Source organism: Elephantulus edwardii, unplaced genomic scaffold (assembly GCF_000299155.1).
Source record: "Elephantulus edwardii isolate Elephantulus edwardi_28Jun2011 unplaced genomic scaffold, EleEdw1.0 scaffold00146, whole genome shotgun sequence".
In the NCBI taxonomy this organism is placed as follows: domain Eukaryota; kingdom Metazoa; phylum Chordata; class Mammalia; order Macroscelidea; family Macroscelididae; genus Elephantulus; species Elephantulus edwardii.
This window is the reverse complement of record NW_006399896.1, coordinates 3,126,248-3,153,709: the sequence shown is the minus strand read 5'-3', so window position 1 is coordinate 3,153,709 and position 27,462 is coordinate 3,126,248. Positions and strand designations below refer to the sequence as shown.

The window sequence follows — 27,462 nt, the reverse complement described above, 5'->3', positions numbered from 1 at the left end:
AGTTATTAAAATATCCCCCATCAGAAAATCTAGTTTTGTAGTTTACAGAGGGTATAAAGTTGTAGACATTGTAGGAAAATTCTCAAATATCCTATTCTCATATGCTTTACTCCTCCTCCTTGGGATCCAAAGACAATGGAAATCTCTTACTAATCTATATTTATTAAATTTATCTGTCATAATCTGAATCAGAGGCAAGAAAGGGCATAACAATGGTAAGAATCTGGACAGAAATACCAAAAACTAGAGTAAATGAAGATCTAGGATCAAAGGAGAATTTCAAAGACTTAGCCAGTTTAATCTAATTGGACATTTTGAAAAGGATGAGTAAGAAATGTCTGTAATCTGGATTCTGGTTCACTGGGAAAATACAGACTACGGACATAACTGAGGAAGATGGAAGATGAGACGGCTATGCGCCTTTCTCAGCAATAACAAAGCAGCATAAATGATGTTCAATTTGTTTTCTCAGTGGCAGTTAGCAAGTACTTCCTACCCCCTACTGTGTGTAGCACCATGGGAAAGATCACTATAAGAAACAGAATGATGTACAAAACAGTTTCTGCCTGGCAGAGGTGAGATTAGAGCTGGAAGTACCAGCTGACTAAGACAGCGTGGGTATATCTCAAACCAGAACACACATAATGAGACATTAATAAAAAATAAAAGAGAAACTTGTAAGTGGTAAAACATGTAAGTGGGATTTGAGTCCAAAGTTTTTGGCTCTGGCAGCTTCTCTATTATTTATTCTTCTGACTTATCTATCACACAGGGCTGTCAGGAACAAGATGAAATTTCTAGAATGAGGACTTCAGTTGCACTAAGTTGAAATAAACATTCTTGCAACTACTTTACTCTCCCTGCCTTAGGTTCTTTATTACAAACTCTTCTTGCAAGTAGTATGTCCAATTAAAACGAAAATCCATGGATACCTGAAGCAAACTGGACAAGTTCATTGAGTATAATGAGAGAGAGTCAGGCAACCTATTCATTGGCTCACACACTCACATCTCCTAAATCAGAAAGTAAGTCTTACATGAAGAAAGGATGTCTTATGCTTCATTATACTATTAGAACTTAGAACAGTGACCACTACATACCCAATTCCCAATACCACCATGTTAGTTCTTACTTAGAGTGACCATCCTTTGGATTTCTGTCTTTGTTGTTAGGTACTGTTGAGTTGAGTACAGCTCATAGACATCCAATAAACAGCAGATCTGAGCCCTGTCCTATCCTGTGGATCCTCACAATCGCTGACATAAGTACACCAATTCCTACAGGCACTGTGTCTGTACAACTAGTTGAGGGTCCTCCTCTCTTTCACTATCCCTTCATGTTTCCAATCATGATGTCCTTTCCAAGGAATAGCTTCTCCTAACAATATGCCCAAAATATCTCTTGGATTTCTGTTGTAATATTTACAAAGTGGTTGTTGTTTTTATTGTTATTGTTGTTGATTGCCATTGAGTTAAGTATGACTCAGAGTAATACTGGAACAAAAAGCTGGGAGCCTTTCTATACCTATCATCATTTATCAAAATTCATAAAGTTTCCAGAGGCATTACAAGGAGAGACTACTATATTTACGTACAGGGCAGCTGTGGACTAGAACCACTGATGTTTTGGTTAGAAGTAAAATACATTGTGTTAGAAGTAAAATACATTGCACAGTGTGTCACCAGGACCGGCACCTTGTAGCTGCTCAACAAATATGTGCTAAATCAATAAATTAATGTAAAGAGTGCAGTCAACACCAAGCAGAGTTTACTGTAGCGTTCATTTGCTGACCTTCCTATCTCTTTAATGCTTCCATGACATGCCACTATCCATGGAGTCCTATTTGTGTAAGAGTTGTACAACACAAAAATTTACAGGCTTGTAGAAGACATAATCTGTCTCAAGTATAAAGCTAACTAAGAACACATACTGTAGCCTTGACTTGTCCTAAGAATGACTTTTTCCTAGGCACAATGTAGTCAGCCTTGCTTTATTGTTGGAAGTCCTAGGTCCATTATTTTTGGATCTGAGCCCATTATAGTCTCTCCACTGGATCAGATTCTCAAGGGGAAAATGAATTGGACATCTCAGTTGATGGTTTTTCTTGTGTTGAACCATCCTTATATCCCTGTTATGAATCCCAGTTGGTCATAATTAATTGTTTTTTTGATGTCCTTTTGGATTCCATTGGCAAGGATTTTGTTAAAGATTTTGGCATCTATATTTATGAGAGATACTGGTTTGTAGTTTTCTCTCTTGGTAATATCTTTGCCTGGTTTTGGTATTAGGATTATGCTTGCTTCATAGAATAGACTTTGGAACTGTTCCTTCCTTTTCTATTTTTTAAAAATAATTTAAGTAGAATTGGTGGTAGATCTTCTCTGAATATTTGGTAGAATTCAACTGTGAAGCCATCTCGTCCAGGACTTTTCTTATGGAAAAGTCTTTCTATGACCTGTTCAATTTCTTCTTTTATGATGGATCTGTGCACATGTTCTACTTCTGTCCTAGTACATGTTGGAATGGCTTGAATTTCAAAGAATTTGTCCAATTCTTCTGGGTTTTCAAATTTGTCAGAGGATAGCTTTTCATAATATTCTGATATTATTGATTTAATTTCATCAGATCTGTTGTGATTTCACTTCTATAACTTCTTAATCGTGTTATCTCTGTTTTCTCTTTTGTTAAGTTTGCCAATGTTTTGTCAATTGTTTTTACCTTTTATTAAAAAACAGCTCCTGGTCTTATTGATGGTTTCAATTGTTTTTCTGCTTTTTATCTCATTGATTTCAGCTTTTGTCCATATAATTTCCTTTCTTCTAGAGGCTATTGGATTAGATTGTTGTTCTTTTTCTATTTGATGAAGGTGTTAAGTTAGATCATTGATTTTTCTTCTTTCATTCTCTTTTATGTTTGTGCCTACTGTTATGAACTGCTCCCTAAGGACTTCTTAGCTGCATTCCATAGATTTTGATATGTTATATTTTCCTTTGTTTCCAGAAATTATTTTAAAAATTTAATTTATAACCCAATCATGTTCTAACAGAGAGTTAGTTTCTACATGGATAGTTTTGTAAGCTTTACCCTCCTGTGGTTAATTTCTAGTATTATGGCATTGTGATCTGAGAAGATACTTCATAGTATTTCAGTGTTTTTTGATTTGTTGAGACTTGCTTTACGTCCTAATATGAGATCAATTCCAGAGAATGTACCATGTGCACTTGAGAATAAAGTGAATCAAGTTTTAGCTGGGTGCAATACCCTGAATACATTAAAAATGTTCAGTTGACAGATTGTATAGTTTAGATCTATTGCATCTTTAATGAGGTGGTTTTTGTGTTGTTGTTTTTTTGTTTTGTTTTGTTTGTTTTTAGTTGGTCTATCTTTTGGTGATAGTGGTGTGTTGAAGTTTCCTACCACTATTGTGGTTCTGTCTCTTTATTTAATTCTGTTAACCATTGGTTTATGTATTTTCTGAGATGATGGATTCAGAGTCCTATTTAAAAATGCATTTGGTCAGCAGTATGGTGCTGGAATCCAGTTTGGAAGTCGTCTGCAGCAGCTGGATTCTATAGAGGCTTATTTGCTGGTTCTGGTGAGGGTGAGGGTGGAATGTTGACTTGCTAATGAGTGTGAGATGATGTGATTTGGCCTCCTATTTAAAAACTCATTTGGTCAGCAGTATGAGGTATCTCGTGATTGTTGTAATGCTAAACACTGTGACATTGATGCGTCGAATATGATAATGGTTACCCATGGTGGATAGTGTTTGGTGGAGCTTCCAGAATAAAACAAGCTTGGAAGGAGGAGTGGTATCCATTTCCAAAGTGGCTTGCCTCTAGAAACTATATGAACCTGGAGAAATGACAAAATTTATACAAGTATTCAGGTCTTTCCTTTATAGGGTTGCTAAGAGTTGTCTATGACTCGAAGGCCCTTAGCAACAACAGCATCAGAAGGTGCAAAATTTTGGAGTAGATTTATATCTTCTTGATCTATTGTGCCTTTACTCAGATGTAATGTCCTTCCTTATCTTTTTTTAATATTTTACTTATTAAATTTTATTTTACTTTACACTGATTTACTTACAAAGTTCTTATAGATTGTTTTTCACACTGATCTTTCCCAATTCCTTAACCCACTCTCTCTCCATCCATCAAATTGTGAGACCTATAATTAACACCCCCTCTTCACCTGTTCTCACCCCTCTGCTTCCCCCTTTTACCCCTAGATCCTCGTACAAATTTTACTATTATCTATTTCTACAATAATGGTCTGATGCAGTATTTGTCCTTTTGAGACCAAGTCAATTACTTAGCATAATGCTCTCTCCAGTCCCTCTCAAGCTAGGTGGTGGTTTACAAAATCACTGTGGTGTAGTATATTATAGTGTGAATGTACCATAATTTCTCAATCTATTTGACTGTGGTTGGACATTTCTTGTAATGGTAAAAAGTGCTGCTATGAACATTGATTGGTGTGTAAATCTCCATTAGTGCCTCAGTTCTCATTTTCTTGGGGTATATTTCAAACAGTGGAATAGCTGAGTTATATGTAAATTCTATATTCAGCTTTCTGAGGAAACCTCAAAGTGCCTTGCAGACTGATTGTACCATTTTACAATCCCACCAACAGTGTATAAACGTTCCTACCTTGCCACATTCTCTCCAAAATTTATTATTTGCTGTCCTGTTAAACTTTGCCACTGCCACTGGAGTGAGATAGTATCTCACTGTGCATTGCATTTTCATGCCTTTCTGTTATTTCCAGTGCCATGATGGCTGTACCTTTTCTGTCTTGTGGTGGTTTTTTTTTTTTTTTTAAGTTCTTGCGCCTCTTTATCTACACTATCAATTTTTTTCTTCCATCTTTTGCATTTTCTTTCATAGCTGTTAAAGATGTTCCTCATCAATATATTTCTTCTGGATTGTTGTATCTAGGGTATTTTCTCTCTTAATGACTTCCATTGATTCTTCCATCATTTGCATCTTTTTCTGTAGCTGTTCTATTAACTCCACACTAACATATTTCTTCTGGTTCTCTCTGGAATATTTATTTGGTCTGCTTTTTTAGGAGAAGTGTTATTTTTTCATGATGACTGAAGCAACTGCTTATTTTCTTGACATTATTTGATTCTTTTCTTAGTAGATATTAGGTTGTTATAACTACATAGTGACCCAGAGTATGGAAATGTTCTGTGAGGCACTTGTATATTTGTGCTCCCTTTGTAAGGAATTCCACATGAATGGAAGAATAGGGAAGCATGAATGGCAAAACAAGGAAATCTGTTCCCGTCCAGAAATCGCATCTCAGCCCAGCTCAGCCTGGCTTCGTCCCTTCTACTTGAGCTTAAGTGATCCTACATGGTGTAGCTAGACAGCAGTGTTTCCATCAAAATACCTGAATGGCAGAAGATGGAAGTCTGTTCCCTTCCCGAAACTGTGTCTTAGCCTGCCTCTGCCTAGACTGGCCCATTCTGCTTGAGTTTCTGAGGCTATAAATCTTAATAGGACAATGCTCATCTTTCTCCCCAGAGTTGCTTATGGATTCCAAATACCAGAGAAGTAAGGTCTTTTGGCTTACAGTCAAACACGGACTAAGTCACCAGAACATCTTTTACCTTTTTTAGGTAAAGAAACTGAGGAATAAAAGTATTAAGAAATTCTTCAAGTTACACAGGTACTTTGACCACCTAGAAATAAAATCAATATCATTGACTTTTTGTTCATTACTGCTTGCTTTTCTTCCTGCCATGGTATTTCTCATTCTGAATATCCCAACCCTATCAGGGTTTGATATTTCTAAAGATTTGGCTAGGTTTAAATCAATTTGTTTCTCCTGCTTAGAGAAAATGCAACCAGGGTGCTTCTTGGGGGGAAAAAAAGAAAGGTGATGTTTTGTCTTACATAATTTAGACATGTTAGCCTTTGGAAAACAACATTGTTCTTGGAAAGATGGAAGATTTGCTTAAGAAAAGAATATCCTTATTAAGATGGAGTGAGATTGTGACAAGGGGCTCAAGTAAAGCAGAGATGATAGGGTGGCACAGTGTAGGGTATAGTTAAGATCCATTGTTTACAGAGTTGCAGTGAATCAAATTCAACTCAACAGGAGATAACAACATGGTCATTACAAAGAAAGCTAAGGAAACCCAAGGTGGCCATGGAAGGATCTTTTTGCCTCCTTACTCTAATTTGAAAAAAAAATAAATAGTGCAATATAGGATTTGCCATTAGACTTTTTCAAACACTATTACTGTGGATAAAAACCCTGGAAATACATTGAAATATTTATTAAATATTAAACAATTCCATTTATGTGAAGATAGAGCAAACTAAAACCAAATTCATTGCTTAGTCATTCACAGAACTACTATAGGAGACAGTTGAGTTGCTCCATAGGATTTCCAAGGCTGTGAATCATTACAGAAATGTACTGCCTCATATTTCTCTTGTGGGGTTTAATGAGTTGAAATTACTAGCCTTTTGGTTAGTTGCAAAGTTCTTAACAACTGTATGTATCACCAATGCTTCATTCTGAAGGCAGAACCTAGTTATAATTCACTCCTAGATTACTTTTGATGGATTGATTAATGATCTGTTGTGGCCAAAGTCACATCCTTATCCATTTGATATTGTTAATAACAAGGGAATTTGAGGCCTCACACTGATGCATTTTTCTAAGTACACAGGTGATTTTACAAAGGCCACTGGCAAATATGGATGCACTCAGACAAGGGGAGAGGATGGAGACATGGTGGTCATAAAATGAGTCTTCTCTAAGTGATATTAGTTATACATGCATCCTTCTAATGCTTATCTTACATAAAGAATTTCATTTTAGGTCATTCTTTTGCTTCTTGAAAGCAAATTTAAAAATGTTGAACTTTATTTGAGCAGTTTAGGTATTTTCATTATTTTAAACTTTTAGAAGATGTGTGAGAATGTATACAAGTGAACAGAGGGAGATAGCCAGACTAGAAAGAAGCACTAAAATCATATCAGTGTACTCAACAATTGGAATACATTTTTAATTATCACATTGAAATTAGCTGGTAATCTTGCTATTCTTTCAAAACTCATCACAACTAGCCTTCATAGGGCTTTCTGTTTTTTTTTCTAAAATAATTATTTCCTTATATTTATTTAGATTAACTATTTTCATTTCTTGGTGCTTTGATTATTTTTTTATAGTATGATTCTTTGTAAAATTTACCTCTAATAAAAATATATGTACCTGGAAGCCTAGAAGAATAGATAATTATCCATAAACTAAATATACAGGTTCTACTTGCAACCTTTATTATTTAAAAAAAAACATTCTTCCAATAAACATTTAAAGAAAATCCATTAGTAGTGAAAATGAATGATATATATTCAGTTTATTCAATTTCAATTTTATTTTGCTATAAAAATTACAAATTGAAGCAAAATAAAATTTCTCAAATCTCTGAATTCTAAGTAGACCTTCCTTCTTCCACACCTTGGTATATTTTAGCTTTTGTATTTATAATTAGTCTTATTAAAATTAGGAGCTTTCTAATAAGAAAGTAAGAAGTGCTGAGTCAATGCCATGATTTCCAAAATCAACAGTCTCTCTTTTGTTCATATTCATCACTTCTATATGTCTTTTGGGTTTAGTGGTTCACTGGAAGGTCTCCCAGAATCTTAGACCCATCAGAGGAATGACTCACATGACTTTAGGTAGGCAGTCTGGTTTTTCAGAGACTGGTGAACATTGTAGACTATCAGTTGCACTGTAGTTGAAATGGGGTCATCCCAAAAAGAGAGGTTATATTGAAGTTCAATGAGTTTATATAAAACTTTAGAAGGGTGAGGCTATGTATGACTCAAAATCAGGAAAGGAGTATGTCAGGGAAGCATCCTATCACCATATCTTTACAATCTGTATGTGGAACCGATCATTCAAAAGGGTGGAGGAAGATTTATCAACAACTTGCATTACACAGATGACACAACTTTGCATACATAAACTGAGAAGGACATGAAGCATCTGCTGTACAAGGTCAGAGACTATAGTCTTCAATGTAGATTGAAGTTCAACATTAAGAAAACAAAGATTCTCACTATGGGGCCATTTATTAGCACCATGATAGATGGAGAAGATATCAATAACAGTTTCACCTTGCTTGGATCTGCAATCAACACTCTTGGCACTAATAGCCAGGAATAAAAAAAAAAAAAAAATGAAATTACAAAAGGTGACTGTCATGGACATCTCAAGAGTGCTGAAGAAAATAAGATGCCAGTCTAGAGACCAAGGTGTACCTGACCCAGTCCATGATCTTCACCATTACTTGTAATATATCAGGGAGCTGGACAAGTAATAGAATGCCAGAAGAAGAATTCATGCCTTTGTGTTGTGGTGCTGGAGAAGAATATTAAACATAATGTGGGCTGCCAACAGGTCTTTCCTGGAGAGGATGAATTTAAGTAGCACTCTGGAGGCAAAGATTTTGTTTTGTGGTTTTTGGTTTTTGTTTTTTTTTTTTAATTATATTGGTTTGCATAAAAAACTCTTATGTATTGTGTTTACACTTTCCTTCATTCAAATTGTGTTTCATACAATTATTCCAGTGTATTGTTTTTTATAAAATTACTCTCCATTGAACTATGCCCATCATTACCTCATTTTTTCAGGACCCTGCCAGATATTCCCCATTTTCTTTACCTCCTCCCTCCACTTATTAAATTGTGCAACCCTGTGACTTCACCTCTGCTCACCCTCATCCCTCTGCACTCACCTAATCTCCCTTTTTACCTCTATACACATTTTACTAGTTATTCTTCTGTTTTTGCAATAATGACTTTATGTAATATTTGTTCTTACAAGGCTAAACTAGTTTAATGCTCTACAGTCTCTCCCAAGTTATGTAGTATTTTTCAAAATTATTGCTCCTGACTGCTGCATAGTATTCCATCACAATTTCTCAATCTATTCTATTGTAATTTGGCGTTTGAGCCACTTCCATGTTCTTGCAATTGTGAATAACACTGCTATGAACATTGATACACAAATCTCCATTTGTGTCTCAGTTATAATTTCCTAAAGTTATACTCCTAGCAGTAGAATAGCTGGGTCCTATAGGGTTTTTATGTTTAGCTTTTTAAGGAAATGCCAAATTGCCTATTCATGTGGTTGTTATTTGAGTGGTTGTACTATTTTCCAATCCCTCCATTAGCGTATGAGAGTTCCAAACTCTTCACATCCTTTCCAACATTTATTGCTTACCATCCTATTATAAACATTGTGGAGGCAAGACTTTTGAAGCTTCACCTCACTTGCTTTGGGTATATTTCCAGGAGGGGCCAGTCATTGGAGAAGGACATCATGCTTGGAAGAGTGGAGAGACAATAAAGGAGACGTAGACCCTGGATGAGATGATTGACACAGTGACTGGGGTAATTGGGGTAGGTGTGTCAGAGACAGTGAATTTGACTCAGAATAGGACTGAATTCAGAGCCATTGTGTATGGGGCCATTATGAGTCACGGGCAACTGATGGCATATGACAACAACAACCAGAAGAGTGAGGCTTGTATACCACCCTAATCCTCTCTCTTTGATATAATAAATACTTCAGCACAAAATAAACACTTTATCATTGGCTAGAAGAGACATATAGAATGATAAATCTTTGTCACTGTAACCTTAAAAGAATTTTTTAACCCATTCAGAAATATTTCCCTATCTTCTTCCACACCATCTGTACATGCCATTACCCTAGGCCCTACCATACTATTTATAAGTTCATGTCTCTAGCTATGGTGGGCTCTTGAGAGCAGAGATTTAATGTCGTTTATTTTTCTATCTCTTTAAACAAACAATTTAACTGTAAGCAATTTTTCTCGGTTCCTGAAAGATATTTCAGAATTCTCTGCTTAACATAGATCCAAGAGGTAATTGGGCTCAGTCAAAATGTACTGAATGAATAAAAATTTGAATTAACAAGTATATAAATAAACATTTCCAGTTAATAAGAATAAATGTGAACAGATGCCTCTGTGTTTCTATTTGCTGAAGTGTTAATAAAGTATATTATAGATTATTGGTAAGGAACTGTGCTGCCAACGTAAAGATATATAGCTTGAATTCACAAGCTGCTTCATAAGAGAAAGATGAACAATCTCTTCCCATGTTATTTACTGTCTCTGAAAACCCACTGGAGGTTCTGCTTTAGGATGATTGTGACTAGACGGTATACAACATCAAGAACAACATAAACTTTCTATAGTAGTAGTTCATTCCCAAACATAACCTCTAACATTTGAATATCCTATGAAAACAGTGTAAGAGAAATGATCATGGGGGATAGAGGGGAGGTAAGGAAACCCTGAAATATGGCATTTCATTTTCAGTAAACTTCAGAAATATAAAATCTCAATCATTTAGGGAAGTAGGGGAATAGTTCAGTCTCAGCCAGACAGTGAACAACCGAACTCTATATGCGTCTCTAGTTCCCTTGTGATTCCAATTAAAATCACATCAATTAAGTGAACTTATCATTTTGCATCATGGGGCTTTGAAAATTGCATAAGATTCCAGTTGGCATTTTCTCCCTTCCCTGATAAGGAAGGAACATGATTGCATCACACTGATTGCATATTTAGCTCTCAACGCAGCTGCACAAACATTATAAGCAAAATAACAAAACAAGAGAAAAAAAATTGAAGAGGCTAAAATTAAAGGAAATATTTCAGAAACAGAACATGCTATGGGCGGTTGATTCTAATTGAGAGATGATTCAGAATATGGACTCAGTAGAGGAATAGGCCCTGCAGGAGAAAATGGGATGATAATAAATTACACTTCCCTCCCTCAAATCCTAAAGTCAGAGTCTCTGTTCACAGAACCTTAAATGAACTTTACTAGTGACAGAGCTCTATCTGACAGTGGACTGGGCAAAGTCTCTCAAAACTCACCACCTCAATCCCCATTTCGCCCTCAATGGAGAATGACTCTGGAAATAAGAATGATGGAGGGGTGAGAAGGTTTGGAAAATGGTCTTTTAACTATACCTACAGAAAGATCATAATTCTTCTGATACTTTCTTTATGTCCTTTAGAAGCCTTCCCAAAATTTCAGGATGACCTCCAAAATAGTCTTAGTAAATTCTTAGCCCCGCTGTGCCTTATTTCCTCATTTGAGAAGAATGGGTAATCATTGTAAAAATAAAAAGGTTTATTTGAAAATTAAACACATTGATGCATATGAACTATACTGTTATTGTTCTTGTTCATGGTCAAGTTAATTCTCTTATGACAACCCCATGTGTGCAGAGTACAACTTCTCCTTAGAGTTTGTAAGACTAATCTTTCAGAAAAGATCACTGAGCCCGAGTTTCAAGGCTTCTCTGGTTGGATTTAATTTGATTAGTAGTTGTGGTGCTGGAGAAGAGTGTTAACATACAATGGACTGCCAATAGAACAAATAGGTCTTCCTGGAGAGGGTGAAACCAAGCTGCTCCCTAGAACCAAGTATTTTGAAGGTCTATCTCACAGACTTTGGGCACATGGCCAGGAGCGACCAGTCCTTGGAGAAGAACATCATGCTTGGAAGGGTGGAGGGACAGCACAGGAGAGGAAGTCTCAGGATGAGATGGATTGATTTAGTAAGCAGAGAAATGAGATTAGGACTTTTGGAGACAACTAGATTGGCTCAGGATAAGGCAGAGTCAGAGCTAATGTACATAGGACCACTAGGGATCACAGGCAGCTTGATGGCACAAGCCAACAACAATAACAACAACAACAACAACAACGAGAAGCTTGATGTTGTCACTCAAGGACTTCCTTGCTGCTATAGTTGTTTTTACATGCTGTAGTGATTATGGTAATTAGAATAATCTGTAAAATGTTGTTGTTATTAGGGGCCATAGATTTGATTACAATTTTTATCAACCCTATGAATAGATCTGAACCTTGCTCAATTGTGCACCATCCTTCCATTACTGATATGCTAGAACCCCTTGTAACTCACTGTGACAATCCATCTTGTTGAAATTTGGTCATAAATCATTTTAAGATTAGTAGCAGACCAGTTATAAGAAGTGTTGAGTCAATGTTGTTCCAGATTGTTGACCTGTTGTACAAGTCCATGATTCCTGACATCAACAGCGTCTCCTCTGTTCAGTTTCCTAGCTCCTCTATGTCCCTTGTGTTCAGTGGTTCACAGGAAGATCTCCCAGAGATTGAGACCTGTCAGAGAAATGACTCACCTGATTGTAGGCACGCATGCTGGTTTTGCAGAGAGCAGTAAGCATAAGCTTATATAAGCCTCTAGTAGGTTGGGGTTTGCATCCCATCATAATCGTCTCTCCTTAGAACAATAAGTACTTCAGCACAAGAAAAACAAAACAAAACCCACAAACCAACAAACTAACACAAAAGTTTTTCATTAGCTAGGAAAGATATTTTGAATGATAAACCTTAGACATGCAGATGAAAGTTTTCCTCTCTTTATTTGACCCTCCATCTTTTTCAGCATGATGCCTTTTTTCAAGGACTGATTCCTTCTGACAACATGGCAAAAATATGTAAGATCAAGTTTCAACATCCTTGCTTCTAAGAAGCCTTCTGTTTGTACTTCCTTCAAGACATATATGTTTGTTCTTTTTGAAAGGTCACCAAGGAGGACAGAACCCAGTTCAGGATAATAAGATAGTTTATTAAGGAGAAACTGCTGGGCTGACTTCAAAGTTAGTTAAGGTTAGTTAAGATTAGAGTGGCGGTTTATATTGTCTTACAATAAACTAGGGAAGGGGATGTTCACAGTTGTTTTTTACAAGATAGGGAAGCAGACTGGGGGTTGTAGATAGCCATTGCTGGAAAACAAAGGTAGAAGGGTTTCACATCCTTAAAAGAGAGAAACCGAGTCACAGCTACTGCTTTTTGTCATTTAATTTCAATAATTTTGATGGCTATTCTTGGAAAGGAAGGGAGAGCAGCTCTGCAGTCCTAACATCCCAGTCTTTTGTTACATGATTAGGGCCATTGAGGTTCTCTTCTGTAACTACTTCCTGCTGGATTGGTGCAACAATATAAAGGAGGAAAAGGCTGCTGATTTTAAGCACAAAATTTGGCTCTTGTGATGATGGAGGGCAATGGTTGGTGCCCAGTTGATAACACAAGGAGTTCATGGACTGTGTGGTTGTTAAAGGCTCTCATTTGCATCTGTAGAAAACTAGAGAGAAATCACATGCGGCAAGGACTAAACACTAAGATTAAGAAAATTACTGTAAGAGGGCCAAGCAAGGGGAGAAGCCAGAGTAGTGAATCTTTAAGAGAGGAGAAAAATTTTTGTTGGCTTCCTATTTTCTATTGGCTTTCTTGGAATTATTCTCAAAGTTCTTTCACCTTGCCTGTGACTACTCCTGATGGTTTACATAGTAACAGCACTCTTCTCCCTGGAAGAGGCAGATTCCTCCTTTTCCAGCCATCAAGAAGTCTAACACTGGGTGTGGTAGGACAGTGGCACACTGAACCTGTGGGGTTCGGGGTAGCAGAGTTCCTGGTCTGAGGGACTCTGACGTTCAGGCAGTGCCATCCACAGCCTCTGTGGGGAGTTAAGGTAGAGGACAGAAGGTGACACCACCACCTCCAGTGGCCGATCCTGGAGTAAGGCAAAAGAGAATGAAAAAAGTAGAAAACCCTCCTTTAGTGATAATCAACAAAGGAATTGTGAATATTTTGTTGATAGCCTTTTTGAGGAAGCTTAGAAAATTGGTACCAAATGCTTGTCACATACTGAAAAGAAGAAGCAGGTTGACGTAAGTATAAAATTATGGAAAAATGGATTCACAGTCAATGATGACTTCAGAAGTTACTCTGAAGGTGCAAGCCAGCAGTTTCTGAACTCTATCAAAAAGGGAGAATTACCTTTAAAATTACAGGGGATTTATGATAAAGAGGAAGCGAATGTTAGAGTTGAAAATAAGAAAAATGAAGTTTGCATGTCAATCAAGGCTGTATTCCAGCCCTTCTCAGGAGCGGGTCATGGACTGCAAAGTGCCACACCAAAATTTGTCTCTAAAATAAAGATTATTGGGGTTGAGAATAAAAACAACCTGTCAACTGACCTGTTAAACAGTCTGGGACTGATCACTAACGAACAGATCTGGTTGGTCAATGGGAAAAGGATTATCCAGAAATTTAACATTTCTTACAGTTATTGTCCAGCTCTCTGATGCAAATTAGATATGAATAATGTTTTCTAAGAAGACCTCAAACACCTTGTTCTACTTCTCTTTTTCATTGTATGAAGCATGGTGAGCCACGTCAAAGACTTCATCGAAAGATACCAAGGATCTCAAAGAAGTTCTCTTTTTTCCTCTGGCAACAGCTCTTCCCTTTCTCAGATTGTTAGATGAGACACTCACTCTGGAAGAAGCACATTTACAGAATACTATGATCATTCAAAGACTCCAAAGAACTTTAAAAGCTGAGGCTTTTAAAGAACTTTACAGCTTTGGTTTTTGGTTGAGTAAGTGGATTATTCTGGAAAAATAGTGGTTTTAAATGGACATGTAAATAAAAATGAAGGAAAAGAGTACTTAAATTAACTGGACTTTTGGTATAAGAACGATTTGACATTTTTTGATAAGTCACTGAAGTACAATGTGACTAGAAACTATAGTCAGTGCACTTTTTCCAAAGGGCTGCTCAGAGATACTATTCCTATTTTGAAATACCAATTAATCATCATAAAGTATAATAGTTATATCATGAAAATCTTAATGTGGTATAAATTAGCAAATATATTTACACTACCATTCATTAAAAGCAGTGTTTAATTACCTTTCCACATGAAAGTGATTTACTAAAATAAATGGTCAGTGTCTCAGACTAAAAAGACAACAATAAACTAGAAAAAAAAACACCATAAAATGCCACAAACTATTCATTGCAGGATCATTGTCCTCTGAGATACAAATAAAAGATTAGAAACATGTGTGAGTAGAGCACCACCTTAACCTCAGAATGTTCTCAATTTTCATTCTCTGTGACAAGATTTAAAGCATTGATTTGACAACAGTACTGAAGATGTGCTTTTATTTCATAATAAAATATTATAGTTTATTGTTAAGTGCCATTGAGTCATAGGCAACTTTTAACGACCCTAAGAATGAAAGACCTGAACACTTTTATAATTTTCATCATTTCTCCCCGTTCATAGGGTTTCCAGAGGCAAGCTATTTTGGAAGTGGATGCCACTCCTGCTTCCAAGTTTGTTTTAATCGGGGAGCTCCATTCAACACTGTCCACCGTGAGTAACCATTATCACATTTGACACTTTAGTGTCACAGTATTTAGCATCACAGCAACCACAAATTACCTCTGTACAACAAGTGGACAGACCAGTGATATATTGAAGGACCCCCGAACCGCTGGTCCTGTTCTATCCCGAGTGGACGGCGAAGACCCAAGACTCCAAGACACCGGCTTGATGCAACAGCAAGAGATAAGAGGTTTATTGCGGAGCTCCGGGCGGACTCTTATCTCTCGCAGGAGACAGAGGAGCCGACCGCGAGCAGACAAAGTTGGGTTTTTAATACACTTTAGGGGGATACAACTGAGTATCAGCTTCTCATTGGGTGATGAAAGCACAGTTTGAATTCATTGGCTCAGTGTTCGCTCAGGGTTTACACAGCATTTTTGCACATAGCACTTGCGGCAGTCACGTAGCACAATTTCTTAAGTATACAATGAGTTCAAACTCCAGGGCAGTGGAAAAGCACAAGATACATTGGTTATCAGTCGGGAAACAAAGGCACATGGGTTCTCAGTTGAGAAACAATCTTTGCTTGTTTGCTCTGCCTTTCTGCTAGCCATTCTTGAAATACTGTTGCTCTGGATACCTGGGTGTGGGGCTTTACTCAAGACAATGGAAAAATTCCTGAGTTTAACTTAGCTGAGAACTATAGAAACCTGAGTTTAATTCAGCTGAGAACTATAGGGACTATTTTAATTTCAATCTTTTCAATATGACCTAGAAGGATGTTTGACCAAAAATAACTAAAACCAGGCCCGAAGGTTGCAGATTACAGTCACTCACCTTTGGCTTGGTAGCATAGTTATTGTTGTTGTTCAATTCCGTCGATTGTAGTTATTATTAAAAAAAACTCTAACCTCGTCAGTTTTGGAAGGCAATGACTGCTAGGGATTCTGTCTGATTTTTTATCAAAATGAGTGCATCAGCTACTTGCTTCATACCATCATTTAACTCTTAGGAGAGTTTGTAATAAAAGTGAGATGCTTTTCCAGTTTCCCTTACACCTATTCCTATGGCTGCTACAAGATTCACTACTAGAAGTACTGGGTAACAATGGCCCATTTTTCTTTGATGGGAGTGGGCAGAGAATTTTGAATCTGGTCTTTGAGTATGGCGATTTCACGGGTTAAAAATACACAAACACAGACTTCAGTTCAATTAGTCTGCAAGCAGTGGTAAACTGAGTTGCTACAAATGAAGAATAACCCTGAGGTAGAGCATTGAGTGACATTATTTAAATGACAAGGAAAGAATTTGGCTACAAAAAGAGCAGGAATGAATGCCTACTGCTTTTGTGCTGTTAATGGAAAGTAGGAAGGTAACATTTGAGGTAGGGAGAAGGATTATATAGTCTGCTGGCTTACAGAGAAGAGTTATTTTGTTGGGGTTTGAGGTGTTATTTTCTGAAGTCTAATTAGGTGGAACAGGGGTGGCTACATATGTACCCTGTTGTAAGGGGAGACAAAACCATTAGTCTCTAGAGAGAACTGGTGTGGTATGACTTAGAGTTTGAAAAGTGGTATTTCAAAAACATCACATAGGGCTATCTGAGTTAACTGGTTAGATGAGTTTCTTTAGTCCTTAAGAGTCTAATGCCTCTATAAGATTGTAGGGTAACTTGGGTTTGGACTATTATGAATTTTACTCCTTGTTCTTGCTTTTGTTGTCTAGCTTTGTCTTGAACTCCTCCCTATCGCTTATACCATGATGAGTATAGTCTGTCCAACATGATGAGTATAGTTGGATTGTCCTGTGTACTCATGACAAATGCTGGAACTTTAGGTATTAGAAGCTACTAGTTGTCCAGTTCATTAAGTGTACCCACCCAATATACGAAGAATAGCGGACTTGTAGCAAGACAAGTGTAAATAGGTTAAGACAGAGTAGAAGGTTTGGGGATGAGTGGGGGTTGGTGAGCTAACTTGGACCAATGCTGGTGAAGAATTGTAAGATAGTGGAAAAAGTAACTCTGGAAAGGTGTTATATTTGGGTGTCACAGTAAAGATCAGGTTTTAGAGTGTGAGCACTAGAAGGATTGGATTTTAACAATATGGCAAATAGCCATGTTTGCTTTGGGTAAGGAAACAAGTGAACACAAGAATAAGGACAACAAATATTGTCAAGCCAAAAGGGGCCTGTCTATGGATTTTTTTTTTTCTTTTCTAAGATGTGGCTTTATGCCTTTTTGCCCTCTATTTAGAGTGTGAGGGCTAAAAGGAAGGTGAAAAAGGAGATTTCATCAGTGTGAAAATCGAGAAGAGTGCCTTGTAAATGGAGGTCTTGGACCCAGGAGAGAAGTGAGGAAAAGGAATTTACAGAGACTGGAAAAAGGAAAAGTTCTTTTAGGAGTGTTTCAAGGAAGAATTTATATAAACAGGTGAGGCAAATGCAATGGAGAAGGCTCATGGAAAATTTACTTATAGTCTATCTGTTTCCTCTGTGATTTTTGTTAATTTTATCTTGGTGGGCCCCAAGGAGGAGCAGATGTATTTGAGTGATGACTTATCTTGGTTTCAGGGAGGATTCAAGGCTGGTGAGAAGGAGGCTTGGGTTTTCTTAATCATGGAGAGAGGGAACCATGGATCTTTGCTACGTAGTTTCCCAACTGTGAGAGTGGTTAAGAACATCTGAAAAGAATCTACCCATTTAAGACAGTGATTCGAGGGAGTCAGTGTTCTGAGGAGAACCCAGTCTTCTGGGGTGGGGACTCAGCTCAGGGAAGCCCTATATGGGGCTTAAGTAAGACTTGATCAGTGTGCTCTCAGGGGAGTTGTTTTATGAGGCTGAGAATAGGAATATAATCACTTAATTAGGAGTTTGATCTGAGCTTGGAACATTGTCCAAAAGATAAGGGTGACCATAAGTAAGTTCAAAGGGACAAAGAAAAGAGAGGCTTCGGGGACTGGCACACATGAGTCAGAATTATAGGGAGTAGTTTTGTCCAAGACTGTTTCAGTTCTATGGTAAGTTTGGTTAGCCTGTGATGTAATTAAATTGTTAGCTTTCTCCACCTTTCCAGATGACTGAGAGTGATAGGGAATATGAAGTTTCCAGGTTATTCTTAAAGCTTTGTCAACCTGTTGGGTAATTTAAGAAATAAAAGCTTGACCATTATCAGACTGTAAGGATTGAGGTAGAGCAAAGCAAGGGAAATGTCACTTAGTAGAGAGAATGTTAGTTCTATTGCTCTTTCTGAGACGGTAGAAAAATGCTTCCACTCATTCTGAAAATGTATCCTAAGGTTAGGAGATATTTCATTTTCTTGTTTGGGGGCATATTTACAAAATCAATTTGCCGATCTTCTCCTGGGACATGTCCTCTTGACTGACGGAGTGTGAAAAGAAGCGTTGTGAAGATCTCTTGTGGGAAAGTCACAGAGGAGACAAGACAAGATATAGTGATGGATTGCAGAAGAGTGAATAGGTTGAGGCAGAACATTAAAGGCTTCAAGAGATGGAGCAAGGGTTTATTCCCAATATGTAGGGCTTGATGTATTATAGTAAGAATTTCTGGAGCTTGTTTCTGGGGAGAACATAGCACCTACGAAGGTGAAGCCAGTTTTCTGAATTGGTAGCTCCTTTTCTGAGATTTTCTTTTTCCAAGGTGGTGTACTGTGGTTGGATGGCATGGATAGCTAACAGTTGAGGATCTGGAGGAGGTTTAAAAGCAGCCCTTTTTGCTTCTGTGTCAGCGAGGTTATTGCCTCTTGAGATAAGGTCTTTCCCTGTTTGATAACTTCTGCAATGGATGATTTCTGCTTGAGTTGGGAGGGAGAAGCTGCTTGTTGGAGTTGGAATATGAAGAAGCATAAGAGATTGGTGACCTTTTTATGGAAAGAAATCCATGCTCTTTCCAGGTGGCTGCATGAGAATAGAGGATGAGATAGACATATTTCAAAACAGTGTATATGTTTATCTTGCAATCCTTGACTAATATGAGAGTTCCTGATAGACCAACAAGTTCTGACTTCTAGGAGGAGGTGCCTTTGGGAAGGGAGTAACTTTAAATGAAACCTGAATTATTGACAATGGGAAGTGGTAGAGCTTCATCTATGTAGTAAGTATACTCTGGATTAATAAGATGGGTACTGATAATATGACTGAAGGGGTTAGGCTTTCCAGCAATTCTATGCAAAGTTGAGTAAGTGTATAGTTTAAGTTGGGAAGTAAGGTTGCTAGATTGATAGACGGACAGTTGTTAACTTGGGAGACTCTAGAAATGTAGCATGGAAAAGTTGATGTTTCAAGGGGAGTGATATTTTTTAGTGCTTGATATAACAGGAGATATTTTTAATCAGTGAAGGGATAGAATAGTAATTTGTTGGCCAAAGGTTAGGTTTTTTTTTTCTTTCTTGTGCTATGAAGGTTTCCACTGCTAATGCTCAGAGGCAGGAGGGCCAGCCACAAATGCTACACGAGCAAAAGAAGGACCCTTGTTTTGTCCTAGGACTCCAAGGCCTATTTCTTGGCATTTAGTAATGTATAGAATGACGGGTTTAGTAACATCTGGTAAGGCTAAAGCAGAGGCTTGCTATAGGGCTCTGAAAGCTACGTGTTCATTGTGGTTTCCTTTATCTGCTTCATAAAGAGGTTTTGCTAACAGGGCAAAATTTGGAATCTATAGTTGGAGGTTACCTGTTAGACCAAGGAAGGAGGGGACATTCGCTTTTGAGGGAGGTGGTGTAAGTGAGGCTATGGATTCTCAATGGTCAGTGGTTATTTTCCTTTCAGTGGGAGTGAGGATAACTCTGAGATATGCTACTTGGGGGACAGATAATTTAGCCTTTTGGGGGGGCACTCTTTATTCATTGTCTGCCAGAAAATTAAGAACTGTATATTTTGGAGAGAGGTCAAAGAAGGACTGAAAAGTAGGAAATCATCTACATACTGTGGAAGAGTGTTGAGGGAGAGGTAAAGGGAGAGGTTACTAGGTCTAACTAGGGCCTATCCAAAGAAAGGTGGACTGTCTCAGAAACCTGGGGGAAAGACAGACCAGGAAAATTATTGAGATTTTTGAGTGTCTGAGCATGTCCACATGAATGCCAAAAGATTTTGGGAATCTGGATGTAGAGGAATAGTGAACAAAGCATGTTTTAACTCTAGAACTGTAAAGTGAGCGGTACATGAGGAGATTTGAGAAAGAAGAATATAAGGGCTAGGGACCACATGATAGATGGGGAGGACAGCTGTATTTATGATGCATAAATCCTGGACTAGGAAGTATAATCCATCCAGTGATTTTTTATTTATCTATTTCTTTAGTTAGTTAGTTATTTACTTACTTACTTACTGGCAGGATGGACATATTATAAGGAGAGTGAGTAGTTCTCAGAAGATCCCCATTTTAAAAGTTTGGTATTTATAGTCTTAAGTCTTCTTTGGTGGACAGAGAAAATGGAATACTGGGGTTGGTTTGGGAAATGGGATGGATCTTGGAATTTGATCAAGATTGGTCTTTGGTGGGAAGCAACCGATGGTAGGGAGGTATTCCAGACTAGGATTTACTAATTCTGCAGGAAAGGGCAGGGGTTGGTTATCTTGAGAATCCATTTGTTCTAGAATTAAGAAGAGGATACAGACAGATTTTGTTATGGAGAAGCAGAAATAGAAGAGAGCAGGTATTAAATTTGGAAAGTAAGTTTTGGCCTAAAAGGGGCCTTGAGCATCAAGGTAAAATGAGGAAGGAGTGTGAAAAAGGAACTCTGCATTTGGCAGGGGAGGGGCAAAGTGCTTAAAGATGAGTAAGTAATACCATCAACACTGACAACCGAGATCTGTGAGGGAAAAGTTGGTCCTGAAAATTCTGATAGGGCAGAGAAAGTGGCCGCTGTGTCTATTAAAAAGGAGATTGGCTTACCTACAACTTGAACAGTTACCCTAGACTGTTCCAAGGTGATGTTTGATGAGGCTGGTGGCTCTGGACACCTCAGTCTTTGGTGGCTAGACCTAGCAGGCTGGGTAAGCTCAGGTCTGATTGGGAAGAAGTAGCCTGGGGAACTGAAGGGATTGGCCCCTCCCTTTGGGGATAGACGGGGCAGTCTACCTTCCAATGCCCCTTTTCTTCACACCTTGGGCTAGGTCCTGGTGGAGGTCAGGGATTAGGACATGCTTTAGCCCAATGACCTTCTTTACCACACTTAAAGCAGGGCCCAGGTGGAGTTTAATGAGATACTTGTGCTTTTGAAGCATTGGAGCCTTTGAGGGCAGCTACCAAGAGTGGTTAGTTAGCCTTATCTCTCTGGGCTTTGCCTTTTCTTGCTCTCCTCTACTATTATAGACCTTTAATGCTATATTCAGAAGATTTCATTGAGGGGTTTGAGGACCTTTCTGATTGTGGTTTGTTGTGCTTGGTTTTTTGTTTTTGTTTTTTTTTTTTTTAAGGGAAGTTCATTTATTGGTGGGTTTGTTGTTTGGTTTTTTTTTTCTATTTTTTCCCAAGTACTAGGGGCTGCTTGGGAGCTAAAATAGGCATTTAAAACTATTATGTTTTCTGCCAAATTGGGATAGATTTCTGTTTATTTTTGGAGGACTTTACCTAGATAAAAACTGGGCTGGATTTCCATCATGTTTCTGAAATATTTCTCAGAGCTTTTCATAATTCACTGCTTTATATGCTTTTTAAATTTTTTTTTATTTTAATGAACATTTACAGAGATTTTGGATTGTTTTTTGTAGCCCAGCTTTTAGACAAGTGACCATGTGATTGTGCTGGCATGTCAAGTTTGTAATTCCAATAGGGATCTTCCCAGGGCACAGCCGCTGTACCTACAGGATTGTGATTGTCTGTTCTGTGTAGGTCATCAGTGTGTGCTTGGGCAGCTAGCCAATCACTATCTCTATCCTCAGGAAGAGAGAATTTTATACAGGTCGTTCTAGGTGAGGTCATGTTACTGGGTTAAATATTTGAATTCTGGGTCAATTTTAAAGGAGTCTAAGTACTTTTTTTTATTTGAGCGAGGTCTGAGAAGGAGTACAGACTATGTATACACACATTTTCCTCTGCGCCTGCTACCTTGCAAAGGGGGAGGAGGGGCATTACTTGAGCTGGCAATGCTGTGCAGAATGTGAGCAGGTGTGAGAAGCCAGATGGAAAGGAGCAAGAAGGGAGTGGTCAGGATTTGAGTTAGAGGAGTTTTCTTGTGAAGAGACTCCATGTTGTGAGGTGGTATTTGAGTATGGTGGGGGTGGAAGAGGAGCAAGGGGTGCTGAATGATCTATATGGTCAAAGGAAGGGGGATCAGTTTCACTGATTAGGAATGTGGAAGTTTAAACTCAGGATGTCACCTCCAGAGGGAAGGCTTTCTCTTTCTGTTGGTTCTGAAAAAAAATCTTGTTTCTTCAAGCTTCTGCTCCATGTTACTTGCTATCTCTCCTCACTTACCTGTTTCCTTCACTTGCTTGTTAAATCTTTCACATCTTATAAAAGGATCAATTCATAATACATTTCACACTAATCCTACCTCGTTAAGGTAACAAAAACAAGTGGGATCATAGCTGCAAGCAAAGAGGTTAGGATTTACAATAAGTATTTTGGGGGAACCCAATTCAAATAATATTTTCACCATTTCAAGACATTTTAGAATTATACAAGTGATAACATACTTACTTTGGTTGTTAAACATTCAAACAATACCAAAACTAACATGGTTAAGGTCAAAATATTCCCTTTTTATCTATTTTTTTAGTGTACAACATTATTTTCATTTTTTTCTCTCCATAGGTTGCAAAAGGTTTGTTTAGAATTTAAAATATCACAAGTGTATATTATCTAAATATTTGACCATGTAGCTCTAAATACATCTTTTAAGTAAAATGAATCTGAACTCCTTTTTCCTTCTTGCAAAAATAACATTGATTATGACTTTAGGTGTAAGTGTTTGGCTCTGAGTTGAGGGCTATAGGTGAAAGAAGTCTCCTTGAGTGGCCATTTCCATGTACATCCTTGTCTGGAGGTCATTGGCAACAGTGACCGTTAGCATAGCCTGGACCCTCATTTGTAACTAGAGGCCATGTGGTCACATGCACAGTAGCAGCACAAATGGGTCATTTACTCTCAGTCTACTTATGACAAGTGTGAGTGCTGTGTGTAACATGTGATCTCTAAAAATAGGATCCAGGAAGAAAGGGTCTCTCACCCAGCAATGTCAGTAGTTAACAGTCAAATGTTAATATTTAGTGAGAACAACACTATTTCAACCTAGTTTACTGAGTTATTTGAGAACAAGTTTCATCAAAACAGTAAATTCATGATATCTTCAGGGGCTTTAGAACACTCCAAAGAGAAAAGGTGAGAAAATGGCTTTTGCTCTGTAGGATTAAATGTGGTTCAGTCAATTAATTTGTTGCATTTTGGGGGTGGCTTTCCTCTCCCAGCAGCCTTTGTTTGTTATGAGTGTCCCATCATTTTGTTAAACTTTTCCAGATGTAAGAGAACAGCCTATCATTGTGATAGTTATGTTAAAAGGAAACATTTGACTCCTGCTTCTTCCATACCATTTTCATTACAAATGAAAAGAATGCTTCTGTAGAAGTTGATTTCTGGGTTAAACACACCCACACACACACACACAGAGAGAGAGAGAGAGAGAGAGAGATACATGCATGCATGCATACATAAACATCTTTCTACAGGTTTGTTTAGAGAGAAAGGATAATCTTCTAGCCTAGTAGTAAAAAACTGAACTGCCAATCCACTGGCACACTGTTTGAATCCATCAGCTGCTTTGTGGACAAAAGGTGATCAATTTCCTCCTGTACAATTATACAGCCTCTGAAAACCAGCTGGAGGTGCAGCTATGAGTCATGTAGACTCAAGAAAATATAACAAGAAAATTTTGAGAAGACTATTCTTGTTAGTTGAGAAAGAACTTATATTAGACTAGAGAGAGGTGGAATATAACTAAGGAGAAGAAGATTTTAGGCATGAACAAAAATACAAATTACTTTTGAAAACTTCATAAATAATTTAGATCCACTTCTGAACTCTATCTCACTTGAATAAAAGTCAATGCTGCCATTGCATACTATACTGCCTTGTCATTGTTCTAATTGTTACATATTTTATATCTCCAATGACTTTAAAATATTCTTAAAGACAGGTGCTATAACCATCTGCATTTTGATGATCACTTCTAGATTTTTGATAAATTTTTAGGTTGGCTTAACAAGTGATTTCTGAGATTATCTGCATCTCTGAAGTCAATATAATGTCTGCCCAGGGCTCCTGGTATATCTTCTATTGCTCCGCAATAGGACAGGGACTCGATGATGTCATAACAAAACCTCTCTCATACACCCTTTCCTTTTATGGTCCATGTCTCCCAACTTTCCAATTCACTATCCAAATCACAGTTCTCTGAGTAGGAAAGTCCCTCTAGTTGGACACATTTGGGCTAGGGCCAGGTTTTTGGATTTCTAGTGGCTACTTGGTAACCTGCCTGAGGAATGTGGGTGCCTGGAACATCTGGGCTGCCTTCAGACCAAGGTCTCTATTATATGCCCAACCACCCTAATGTGACCTCCTATGAGGGCAGGCCAGGACGCTGATGAATTCAACTATTTTTGAGAAGTCCTCTGGCAGAAAGTATTTTCATCTACTGTCTAAGCACCTTGCATTCTCTATTCTACATGCCAAAACTTTGCGGAGTGATTGAAATTGGAGGAAGATAAGGAACAAGGCCAAAGCAGTGAAGGAGAGTACAAAAATTGGCATGAGGATATTAGAAGCCCAGAGATAAACTATTCCTGATCCTGGAACCAACTCTGAGTATATTTAGAGTGTCTCAGTTGGATTCTGTTCCCTACTGTCCCTAAGTCACATGGAGGTACACAACCACTTTATCCTACTTCACTGGAAAAAGAGGTTTACACCTAAAAGAATAATCAATTGCATAGATAGAAGAGCTTTTTTAAATTCAAATATTAGAAACACACACCCCCCCACACACACATCCCACTCATTGAATATCATATGGGTTCTCAGTTGTAAGTTTCTACGAAGTTTGGAAGATGGTTTATTAATTATCTACTACATTGCTCTTATTCAGCCCTATTGAAGAAGAACAAAGACTTTAACCTTCAATATGAGTTTTATCTCAACATCGAGAACACAAAAATCCTCATCTGAACCAATAGACAACATCATGACAGAGAAAAGATTGAGAGTGTCAATGATTTAATTTACTTAAATCTATAATCAACACTTATGATAACAGCTGGCAAGAAATCAAAATATATGTTGCATTGGTAAAATCTGTTGTCAAGGACATTTCCAAAGTGCTAAAAAGCAACAATGTCATTTTTAAAAATTTATTTATTTTTCATTTTGGAATTCCATTCATTCATTGTTGCAACAATGCCATTTTTAAAGACAAAGGTGCACCTTATTCAAGCCATGGTATTTTCAGTTGCTCCCTATGCATATGAAAATGAGACAATGAATAAGGAAGATCAGAGATGAATCAATGCCTTTGAATTCTGTGTTAGAGAAGAGTATTTGGCCTGGACTGCCAAAAGAACAAACAAATCTGTCTTGGAGGAGGTGCAACCAGAGTGCTGCTTAGAGCCAAGAATGGTGAAACTTCTGTCATACTTTGAGGATGTTGCCAGGAAAGGCAGTACTTGGAAAAAGACATCATATTGGGGTAGTTAAAGGACCAGTAAAAGAAACGAAGACCCTCAATGACAGATTAACAAAGTGACTGTAACAGTGGACTTGAACATGAAGATGATTGTGATGATGTTAAAAGACTAAATTCAGAGCTGTTGTTGAATCGTAGTTGATTCAACACGACCTAATAACCATTTGTGTTATTATTAAAGTATTTCAAATTATATTTCTACTTAGTGGCTTATCATATTGAAACCATAATCATAAATAGCAAGAAATGTCAGCACAGAAATCCTCCTGATTCACTTACAGAATCTGCCGAGTAGAAAGTTGAAGTAATCAACCTATCAACCCAGAGTTACAGAGAAATTTAGTAGATGATAAGAACTAGCTTCCAGAACAAAAGTGGGTGCTATTATTTTAGTGTTTTTTGATTTTTGTTTTTGTGCTTTGTTTGAGAGCATTAACCTTTTTTGGTTCTAGATAGTTATTGGTTTATGCACATTGAAAGGTAGTTTTCCACTGCTTGCGCACAGAGAATTAACCTGCTTGTGTTTCCTGTGGATGAATGAGTCTTGTGACTTGATTGGGCAAGATCAGAACCTTTCAAGAGCCAATGCATAATTTACCAAACTCTCACTACTGCTACACAGGCAGGAAGATTTAAAATTCTTTAGGTTGTCCTAAAACCTGAGGCAAATCTGCAAGTAGGAGAAAGAAATAAACCTTGGTTGTTTCAAATCACTAGGTTGTTTTTCTTTTGGAGTAAATTACTAGCATACAACATAGGTTTTTAGGACTGTTACAGAGCTATAGAAAATAATTTTAAACCCACAGAGAGCATGATGGAATTAGAAATTTTTAAGGAAAAAAAAAGCACAAGATAATCTTACATAGAGAAAATAAAAGGACCCGATGGCCTAACTTCTGCGCTAAGAGTTATTTCAATCCCAGCATACTCTACCATGCACTTACTCCAACTAAATCATACACCATCATCCTCTTAAATATTTTATTATGTGTTTTATTAGTTATTCTTTTGGATATCTACACAGATATTTTAAGTAATAGGGAATTTTCTGTACTATTATGACATTTGTTCTCACTTTTTAAGAAATCAAGCAGTGTTAAAATGGTCTTCTTTAAGCTATGTCAACATCTTCTTTTAATGCGTACTGTTATTCCTATTGCTTCTGTCAGAACCATAGAGAATATGTGTCATTTTTCTTTTACGTAAGTATTTTGAATAATTTAAATAGCATGACCTCTCTAAATTTCTTCCCTGTCATGTTGTACACTTCCCAGTTTCTTCAATTATCTTTAGGTTAAATTGTTTTAACTTTCTTTTACTATCTTGCTCATGAGGACAAGCTTAATCTATAAATGTATTTCTAACAATTTGACATCCAGACAAAGACATAATACTTTTAATAATATGACCTAACCCATATGAAGTAAAACTTATCTCACATACTCCAATTTTTAATTTCATTAACTGTACATTTAACACAAAAAATACTCTTATCATCAGCTCATAAATTGATAATATTAAAAGTATTATTCA

General features: G+C 37.4%; 1 pseudogene; it reads left to right on the top strand.

The window, feature by feature from the left end:
* Positions 1 to 516: 516 nt before the first annotated feature.
* Positions 517 to 27,462, top strand: part of LOC102874629 — a 30,674-nt pseudogene continuing 3,728 nt past the window's right edge.